Raw genomic sequence first — 11,498 nt, forward strand, 5'->3', positions numbered from 1 at the left:
TCTGTGTCTGTGATGACCTATCTATCTATCTGTCTTTCTATCTGCTTATCTATCTAGAGTAAACTACCAAGAAAGACCCAAGAAGCAAGGGTTATCATCGTGTTAAGGAAAGAAACAGAATTATTTCTATCAGGAAATAGAGAAGTTTAAAAAGAATGAACAAGAATGCAAATATCTAGATCTGCAAATCCAGCTCAGCAGTGGTGGGGAGAGGTAATTTTTCTGCCTTCCCCACTACAGGATCTCTGTGGAGAACTTGGAACAAAGAGAGGCTCTCATGAGTCTCCAGTTCTTTCTGGTGGGGCAGCAGGAAAGAGCTGCACACACTGCTGCCTCTACACCTGTGAGTTCTGACTGAGGAAGATGTAGTAAATGTTTGCTGCTATAACCAGGGACACCATCCAAACCACAGCACCTTTAGGGGCAAGGTTTACTCACTATTATATCCCCTTCGCCACCACAGATTTAGACCATTTTATCTAATGCCTGATAAACATACAACCCCCTTGCTCAAATCTGTTATGGGTTAGCTCTCATGGGATCTCACTAAGGCAAAACAACTTTTGAAGTACATGCATGTAAAAATCAGAGCATTACTCCGAGTTACTGTCATTGCAGTTTTGTGTTTGCAGTGCTGTAAAGTTGTGCCATCACTTTCATTACAGACCCATATTTTCAGTGATGCATGTTGTGTCAGGAAAAATTATTTTAAAGCTGCGATTTAGCAGTGCAGTCCTCAGCCTTTGAGCCTTATAAAGAAAAAAACCCAAACCATACTTCAAATAAAAATATTGATTTTAACTGATTCATGACTCAGTGGATAAATATGAGCTTTTATCCTGCTTTGGGAACCCTGAGAACACATGGCTTGGATGTCCCTGCTCTAGAATTACACTTCCAGTTTATTAGACCAAGCAAGATGTTTGTTGATAACACACCTGAGTTTGATTTAACAGTGCTTTATCATCTCCTCTTGAAAAGCTCATTAAGTCTTCTTGGGGGAGTTTTTTCTTGCTCCTAAAATGGGCAAATTCTTACAAGATTTCCTCCTGGAAATCAACTAGGGACCACATGGAATTCATGAGCAGAAATTTTCTGTCCTTTGGGAATCTAACAGCTAGATTTCCCATCATTTCAATCCCCTTGCTATCTTTGAGTAATGTATAGGGAAATAATTCGTGCAGATGGGAATAGAGATTGGTACCAGACTCTCCATCTGACATACATTTGATGCAATGGAGGAGGAAGGCTTAGTGCCTGTAACATGGCAGCAGCCAGCCAGCTGTAACATTTAGGATGGCTTCAGGCAGCTCTAGGGTATGACAGGGTTATGACCAGAAGAAGAGGGCATGGCTATGATACTAATATTTCAAGGATTTTTGAGTGTTTGGAACGGGCTGCCCAGGGAAGTGGTGGAATCACCATCCCTGGAGGTCTTTAAAAGACATTTAGATGTAGAGCTTAGGGATATGGTTTAGTGGGGACTGTTAGTGTTAGCTCAGAGGTTGGACTTGATGATCTTGAGGTCTCTTCCAACCTAGAAATTCTGTGATTCTGTGATTCTGTGTTATAATGATGTCCTTGACGCCATAAATGAGGCCTTCAGTTTGTCTTGATAGTAGGCCCTCCAGTACCAGAAGCCAGAGGACTGAATTACTCATACATTGTAAAGCACACATTCCTCTTTTACCTCAGATGTTCTCCTTAACATCACTTCTGGGCCAAGGTACCTTGAAATCCAGAGAGCATGCATCCATGTATGGAGCACTTGAGCTCTCTTGGTTGACTCCATCTGAGGTGCTTCCAAATATCAGCATGCATTGACCACCTCTGCCAAGTCCTTCCAGAGCAAAAGCACAGCCAGCAAGGTAGCTCTTATTCCAGGCCTTTCAGACAAAATACATTGCTGTGAAAGTGCAAGCAAAACTGAGGGCAGACATCCTCTGGTCTAAGAGGCTTAGCATGCAATTCAGCAGCTAGATCTGAAATGCCATATTGAAAGGTCATTTATCTGAGAGGAGTCACTGACACTTGAATCTCTGCCCTGCCAATGTATGTTAGAGGTTTTCCTGAGGAGCAGACATGTAGTTTATACTAATTGGATCGAATTTCTTATTCTCTGCATGTGCTGTCCAATGTAACTCATTGTAATGCTTTTTCTTTCCCCTGAGATAACACTGAAGAAGAGACAGATTGTCAGATGCTGAAAAGGTCTATTGAGAATAATAATTAAAACAACAACAACAAACAAACAAGGAAAGCATCAGACTTTCAAGTTTTGTTAGTTTCTCTCCACTAATTTGCAAGAAAGGTTAGAGTAAACAAATTCAAAATCCACTGTGACCTTAAACGACTGGTATCAAAAGAGGGAGAAGGCTATGTACAGAGAGGAGAATTTATGATAGCTGGAAATCTGAAACAACACTGCTTACAAGTGAGGAAACATTGCAGAGGATAAGTTTTAAGACATAATTTCTCTGCATTTAAAGCATTTTTATGAACATTGTTTCAGTTTAAAGAAAATGTATGTAGAAGAAACCAAAGGTCACTTCAGCATCCACTGGCTACCATCCATAGGACTCCAGGGTCTCTGCCTGTGTCTCCAGGCATGGAGATACTCCTCCTCACTGCAGCTCCTCACCTCTCTGGCCCAGAGACAGAGGACAAAAAAACAGTCCTTGAAGCTAACGGAATTATACTAATTTAAAATGAAAAGAGTATGAATCTTTTGTTAGCAATAATTAGACTTTTTTTTTTTTTTTTTTTTTTCTTTTGCTCAAGGGAAAACATGACCATTTTGTCAGGAAAGTGCAAATACATTTGGAGCTTTCTGTCCAAATCCTTAGAGATGTTCAGCTCTCCAACAAAAAAATGTGGACATTTTCTGTGAAAATATAATTTGTCTAAAAGTGGTGAAAAGGAGTGGAAGATCCTCAGCAGTGCAAAAAGAAATCAGTCAGCAACTCCTTTAATATTTCTTCCTTTATAGTTACCAGATCAATGAGATACTCATGAATGCAGAGGAAATTCTTACATGAATACTGCTAAAGCATTATCATTTCTAGAGCTTGCCAAGAAAATGCAGGTGTTCTTGAGCCCTGAGTAATAACAGCTCAGGGATCCTGGGTCTACATGACAGGTATTCATGACAAAAGGAAATAATCTTTCTGCGTGGGAGATAATTGCAGGCAATGTTTATTATGCCTGGAGTTGATAAAAATCAAATAGTGATTAAGGACATAGACAAAACTTCATCGCTTTCTCCTTTTCTGCCATATGATTAGGTTTTGTAGCTAGACTCTCAACTATCAGGTGAAATTTAATATAAGAAAAGTCAAAGGTGTTCTAGAATATTATGATATAAAGGATATAAATGATCACTTCAGGGTCTCTGTCCTCACTTGCTCCTTCCAAATATCATAAGTTTTCTGAAGGGTCTAAATTTTTTCTTCTCCCATGGCTCCTCTGAGTCTTTACCAGAAGAGTATATTAAAAGGACAAATGTATTAACTAGCAGACATGGAAATAACCTATATGCATGTGGATTAAATTCACATTTGCTATTGTAGGAAGGAACTCCCTTGAGACTGGTCAAGAAAAGTACGTGGTAAAAATAAACAGAATCTGTCCTTGCTTGTTTACAGCTGATAATTTCACAGTACTGCAGCGAACCTTTTCCAAAGGTTCCATCAGTGGCTTGTTGAGTTTGGACAGCAGTTTTGCTTTGTCTCTCTGAGCGACTTTTAAATAAGTTTTCTTTCACTGTCAGTAACCAAGATGGTGTAGGATGACAGACATGAACACAGAAGGAAGTACCCAATACTTGATATTTCATTGCTTGTGTTTATTTTAAATATTTATTGCATCAAAATAAATAAATAAATAAATAAATGAGATGAGATGACAAAGCAGAGTAGTATTTGACTGAAATGTTATGACTTCTTAGAGGAGTTTTACCTACTCATTTTACACTAGTGGAGACTTGAAGGACACTGGCGATCTACTGAACACAGGCTGCAATGGCACAATGGCAGCTAAGTGTCTTGGAAAAATGTGAAACTCAGCAACAAAAACAGACCTCAGTACTCTTCTTCTTTACAAAAGGAAAGCTGATCTTGGTGAATTTTTCCCCAGATCAGCAGAAGAGTGGTACCACTGTGTTTTGTCTATGCATATTCTCTGCTACAGAACAGACTCTCTCTCTTTTTTTTTTTTTTTTGGGGGGGGGGGGCGGCCGGTGGGGGACATGTATTACACTTGTAAAAGGTCCAGGGAGATGGGTATGATGCCCTGTATTCACTTCAAGACCAGCAGGAAAATAACACCTTATTAAATATACAGATAATTTGATAGTTTGCCATTGGTGTCACCAAGAATAAACACTTCATTTTCTTCATCCTTCATTTTCATGGCTGAGACTAACCTACAGGATAGACCAGTCATCCTCTGTCTTTGGGTCATGATGAGACACTGAGAAAGAAGAAAAGGATTTTAAGGTCTTCATCAAGTGATTGACTATTTCCTGAAGAACAGAATAGTCCTTCCAAAAAAAGCTAATACATTAAAAGCTTCTTTAATCATTATACAATTTTGAAGAGGTCTTTTAAACAGTCTCAGATATTATTAATCAATCAATAGCAGTATCTTTTATTGACTATGCACATAAATATCTTATAAGATAAATGAAATTCAAAAAGATGTAATTAAAGAAATTAGCCTGATACAGTTGCCCTATTTCTTAGTAGACATTAATCTCCCAGAAATTTAAATTAATGCTTGGTCTGTAGCTTTCTGGCCCATGCATCTCAACCCTGTATATTGCAGCATGTGTTTGCCCAGAAGAACTCCAAAAGACATTTGCCTAACTTTTCAGCAGTATCTCCATTCAGCCTGCTATGTTGTCAGCACCTTTATTGACCCACATTTTCATTTTGCTTAAATTCACTGTCTGTCCTACAGAGCCTTCTGAATTCTCCCCTCTGGTGCCTCTGTGAAGTCTTGTAGGTCAGCAACATCTCCTGCCCCCTCAGTCAGGCTGCAGCACATGCAAGGATCAGCTAGAGCAACTCAGATGCTTCCCAATTAGTTTTGCATTTGTATTTTTTCTGGAGCATGCACTGCTCTAGGCCTGAGGAAAGCCAGATTAGCAGTGAAATTAAAGCTGTGTCTGCTCTCAGATGTAGAAAGCAAATGGAGAAACTACAAATGGGATATCATGGAGATAATGTGCTATTTGCTGTCAATAATGGATTACCGAATCAGCACTTACAGTTTATTGAGACCTTAAAAATTTGATACAAGAAAGCAAAAATCTTTTTCAGACAGGGACCTCTGCTCCATCTTTCTTGATTGCAAAGCAAAATGTGAGTAGAGCTACAGGTGTGGTAATTTCATGTGAGACAGTCCAAGAAACTCCTGACTGTGGCTGGTGGTCAATTGATGGTTGGAATTAACACAGAAAGAAACATGTTTAATATTCAACACCCCCCCCCACACACTCCTCCCATATCTCCCCCCTTTTGACTGTACATGTTGACTGAGATTTACACATTCTAACTAAAAACTTTTAAGCTAAGAACATTTTACAATGAAAAGGCTGAATTGATAACAAGAGCATGCCATATCTCATTAGTATTGCTTCCCAAACTACAGGCCTGGAAATAACTTCTCTATTTTAAAAAGGCTGCCTGGGCTTATTGAAGAGATTGCATAATTCCTTCATTACCATGGCAAGCCAGTTAAAGCAACAATTAAAATTAAAATTTCAATGTCCTCAAAGATAGTGGTCTTGTAGAAAAGCTTCCAGTAGTAAGAAGCCTTATAAAACATTATCAATTTATCACAAATCCAAGGGGATCACAAACCCAAAAAGAGCTGTTACAGGGAAATAAGTTAAGCCTTTAACAGACTGCTTTACAAAGTCTTTTAGTCTCTTAAAGACCTAGGAACTGATTGTTACATTCCCTGATTTGAAATGTCATTCATATGCTTTTCAGTATAGTAAAATACTTAAGCAATCAGGTGGAGAATTTGCAGATGATACGCAACTAGTTGACCTCTGAAATCCAGTTACATCACAATGAGGGCTCTAAAGAAATCTATGTAAAAAATCTGTATGATCATGTAAATTACAAATATTTTTGAATCCAAACTCTTCTGCTCAACCTGAGGCAGAGATCCAAATATACTTCCTTAATAAAGCAGATGAATTTGGTTAGACAATCCCCATATTAACTTTCTCCCATTCAGGACTTGTTAGAAAAAGCAGAAATGGCACTCTGCTCAATAGAGCCACAAGATGTAAAAATCATTTATTTCAATCAGAAGATAACACTTTTCATAACGTCCATTTCTTGCAAAGAAGTGAATAGATTTGAAAATCCACGTAAAAATGAAAAAAATATAAACATAAAAACAACAGCAAAAAAATTGAAATACCAAGATAATGGATAAGTTTCTGAGAGTGGGTGCTCATGGATGACATCGTATATAGAAATAGGCACTGCCATCTACATATCATTTTTAAAGCCTTCTGTTACCACCCTCTATTTTTGTCTTTGCTGAGTGAGAAGAGAAGCTGGCCCAGTTTAAAACAAGAGGAAATGAAATACTGCACATCTAAAATGAGCAAGTGTGACAAAAGTGATTTCTGCTCTGACATTTTGAAGAACTACAGGGTAAAGAGAACCAATTCTGTCTAGAAAAGCATGGATGTGACAAATACCACTTACTTATCAGAACATAGGACTGATGTAAAAGGTAATATCTAGCAAATTCGTTCCTTCAACAAAATCAGGAATGAATTTCTTTTACCTGTCCTCAGACACCCAAGAACTTATTTGGGTCTTCCAATTCACAACTGTCTTTCTTCTTTTTCTAAATTGTATTCCCTCTATTTCAAATATCTAACGCTTTTCCCATGACAGCTTAAATCCCACGGCTACTGTCACATCCTAGGTAGTCTTATGAACACTGCACCAGAGAGGACTCCTAAGCTTAATTACTTTCCCCGAATTAGACCCTCTCAAGCTACATTGCTTATTCAGTTGGACATGGGTTTCTAAATCTTCTCAGACACTTCTGAAGTCATCTGCATAACCACAAACTTCTCAGGGTAAAGCTCTCCTCCTACACATTTATAGATATAAGACGAGATGCTTTGGGGTTTGGTGGCATTCCAACTAATTACTCGCATAATAAGATGAACACAAGTCTTTAAAATTAGTGATCAAAGACAAAGAAAGGCACAGCTTGTGCCTTAAATAGTCACGATAACAAAACCATACTCGTTAAACAAGCCCAGTATAAACCCAGTGATGGCTCTGAATTTCTGATCTCACATTGCTGCATAAGTTCATGAGCCAGCTCTGAGGGAGAGTGTCACATCCTTGTGGCAAAGCTGGAAAAGGAAAGGACATTGTCACCAGCTGTCACAGCAGAGCTACAGTGTTCTCGTTGACATAGATAGTCTCAATATTTGCTATAGTCCTCATTACCTCTCCTCATGGGAGTACTCATGAAGACTCATGGATCCCTGCTTACTCATAATCAGTTTGCTCTCATCCTTATGACAACGTGGACAGAAAGACATGAGAGTAACTCAGAGCAATAATATCTTTTCATATATATTTTTTTTAATTCCGGTGATATTTGATTGACATGTTTTTATGTGAATAGCATCAGAATAGTTATGCAGCTTGTGAATAATGATAGTATCATCTAAGTAGACTTTCAAATGCATGAATTCCTTTTCCCAATTTTCCAAAGGCAATTCTCAGCCATTTGGTGTGTGTAGCATCTTGGATCATGTTTCAAAAGTTTCCAGAGGCTAGAAATCAGCCTTTCTAGAAATATATTCTGAGGTTTGGGCTGCAGATATGAATTAAAAACAATGAGTGGTAGAAGAACTGATTGATAGAAAAATTTAATTCCCTTCCCTGAAAACCCTGGTATTATTCTAAAGGTTTCAGTATTATGGATATATTCATTTAATTCTATTTTAAATATTTTTGTTATTTTGTTTGATGTAGTTTTTCAAAATATCTCAAAGAAAATTATGTTATTTTTCACTTTTGTTGTTCTATCATTTGCATGTAAGAAAGGGCAATAAAAATGAAATAAAAAGACATTAAGAGTTAACAAAAACAAAACAAAAAATCAGAAAACAAAACTAAAGGACCCCTTAGTTGCTTAAATATATATATAACTAATTACTCTTTGCTATTAAGGGTATTTTTGCGAGAAATAGAAAGTTCACCTAAACCCTGTTGACCAAGTTTTTCTTTGAGTCCTTCTTGTTGTCTTTATAAGTAAGCCACATACAGCAGTTTTATCTATGAATTATCTCCTTTAGGTGAACGCTTTTTCCTCTGAAGCTATATGCAGTTCCAGCAGGACTAATATAGCTCCATATGAAGGTGAAGTGTGACTTAAGACGTGCATCATTGGTGATATTGTCATTGAGTGATTCCAAAATATAAATTGTGAAAATGCGCTGGAACATGTCACCTAATGTTTTGCATTTGCAGAAATAACACAGAGAGACGAAGTTATGCTCTGACTTGCACGAGGGAACTGAGCTTGCTCATTCACTAATTAGTCCCCAGGAAGAAAGCTCACGCCTTGTTCAGAAGCAGCCCAGAGAAAGGAAGAGCAGTGCCTTCCACCTGTGTACACATCCACCCATCGAAGTCCCTGACTCAAAGGCTCACATGGCTTGCTGCTGCTGCTGAGCTGATTTGATTTCCTTAGCTTCCCTAACAGCCCTTAAAAATCCATCCAGCAGGCAGAAGTGCCAGAAGCATCAGCCATCTGCCTGAGGACCTGATGTTTCTTTAATTTCATGAAGCAAACTAACAATGACAGCATGGGCATGAATAATTCACTAGGAGGGCTTTGGTGAGTAGTGCTGTCATAGCTGTCATGGCACTGACAGCCACACAGCAAGGAAAACTAAGGTTTCTTTCACTGGTTCCCCAGAGTGGTGGCCTGTGGTAAACCACCTGGCTGGCCAGGAACCCCCAGGTAGCCCCAGAATGCTGTGCAGTGTTCTTTGCATGTGACACATGGACCAACCAGAGAGCAAGGAAATAGGCAAGAAGCCATCCTACACGATGCTGTTTTTTGTAGCTGGGATGGGTCTGGGTTGAAGATAAGGAAATATTGGTCAGTGAAGTTGATGGAGAATGTGTAACTGTACGTCTGCACTGCTCCTTCTCTTTCTGCCAACAAGAAAACTGGCCAAGGATTTGCAAGGAGCTTTGCTGAAGGCAAACCGAAATCTGCCTACACGTACTTAAAGTATTTCCTCATGCCTTCCCTTTTGGCACCTCTGTCCTGCCATGGATACCAGAGGTTTAGATCGTTTTCTGCATGCTGATTCAAAAGTTATGGTTTTGCAGACAGAGAGATAAAAGTGTTTTCTGCTGCTTCTGACATTTTCAGTGGAGCAATGAACTAGCAATGCCAGCTGCCCCATTAAGTCTGTCTACCGTCCTGAAAAAGTATGTAGACGTTACACAAGTCATTACTCACATTATATGTGCTATGCATACATGCTGAAATTCTGGCTGTTAAAGTCAGACTGCTACCATCGATCCAGCAGAACGATGATTTCATGAGCCATTATCTTAGTCATATAAAAACCGATAAGACTTTGCCTCTTACAATGTGACACTTGACCCTCAAATAATCAGAGTAAAGATACTGCTTTTATTCACGTTCAGGCTGACTGATAATAGAGTGAAAAAAAGTCCACTCTACAGTTCATGAGCAAACTCTCCAAACAGCCAAGAAACAAAAGATACAGGCTGATGGAGGCAAGAGGAAATACCCATGAGCTGTCTGCAGGCATGCTGGCTTCCCAGAGGAAATTGACTGTCTTTGAGCTGGCTAAGATACAGATAAAGGAGAAAAAATCTCTCCCATGTGTCAATATTCCCATTATTAAAGTCCTGAGAAGTTTGTACACTGTAGATCAAAGGAGGAAGGTGAGACAGTAGGGGAAAGAAAGTGCTGTGAAAGCATGAAACCGAGATGCCAATATATGATAGAGGAAAGTTGGCAAGCTGCAGCCTTCAGTCCAAAGAAAATGTATCACTTCTCAAATACATTTTCAGGTTAGATTTTCAAGTAGTTTTCTCAGTGGTGTGAAGCCTTAAATACTAGTTTCCTATGAAATGAGTGACCTAGATGTTTTAGCATCATCAACATAGCCTCCTATATAGTAGGTATCAGATATAACCTCAAAAATGTTGCTTCTTATCCCAAGTAAGTATTTCATAGTATATAGGGGACAGCACGCAGAGAAAACATTTTTCCTCCATGAATTCTACAGCAGAGACAAACTTTCCATCCATGTGTTGTAGAATTGTTGAAACCAAAAGGTCAGCCCTAAATATTGAAGATCTAGTCAGCTGTACGGTTTGTCCATGGCCAAATATAGACAAAAATGAAATACAAATTACTAAATTGAGAGTGATAAATCAACATCTTATCTAGAGAAATTTCCTATTGTTGCAATAACCCTCCTGTTTGCTACAATACTAGCACAAATCTTTTCACAGTCAGGGTAGCCTGGTATGCACATGGTATGTAGGCCGCAAATCCACTAGCTATAGGCTGTTGTAAAAAAATTGCAAGAGGTTTGTGCAATCCTTCTAGAACAAGTCACTTGTGGATAAAATTCATAATCTGATTAAGATAAGGCTCCCACAGAGATCAGGTCCTCATTGTGTATGTCCTCCTTGCCTTTGTCCTCATTAGTTTACAATCTGTGTGGACAAAGACAAGGCAGGAGAGGCTTGGTGAACTGCTGCAGGTCTTGCAGGACACAAATCTCCTGGTTATCAGCCCAATGCTCCATCTGCTCGGCCATGCTGCTTCAGAGAGCCACCTCTGCTTTTAATATATAAAATCACACTACATGTTCTGTGGTTCTTGTGCTTGACAATGGGGCAAATGTCAAAGGAGTACTGAGCCTCTAAGTTGAGACCCAATACTGGTGGAGTTCACTGGTGGTAATTGATATTTATTAGCAGTGCTTATTGTTAATTCATAATGCAGCCTGTCATTGAAATATTACAAACAAAACATGCAGTCCCTGCCGTTAGGAGCTCACAGGCAAGCTGTGCAAAACATTCATCTCCTCTACCATGATAAAATATGCACAGCATATTCTTTCCTCCTGATTTGTATAAAATGAAGCTATTTGACAAATCCATCATGCTCGCTTAGCTATGCATGATAAATAAATCCAGAAACATTCAGTAAATATCCTCAGCTGCAGGGATTACCAACAAGGGAATCAATTATGTAAAGTATGTGGGTCTTTGGAGTTAGACATACACACCGAAACTCTCATATGTCATCAAGAGAAAACTTCCGCTTTCCCCTGAAATCTACAGGGCTTTTTTCAATGGATTGCAGGTTTAAGCCCTTTTTAGCTGCTACATTTTTCCTGTAAGTGGATGTAGTTTAGCTTTTTCTTTACCCAAAAA

The sequence above is a fragment of the Oxyura jamaicensis genome, chromosome 6 (genome assembly GCF_011077185.1).
Source record: "Oxyura jamaicensis isolate SHBP4307 breed ruddy duck chromosome 6, BPBGC_Ojam_1.0, whole genome shotgun sequence".
NCBI classification, from domain to species: domain Eukaryota; kingdom Metazoa; phylum Chordata; class Aves; order Anseriformes; family Anatidae; genus Oxyura; species Oxyura jamaicensis.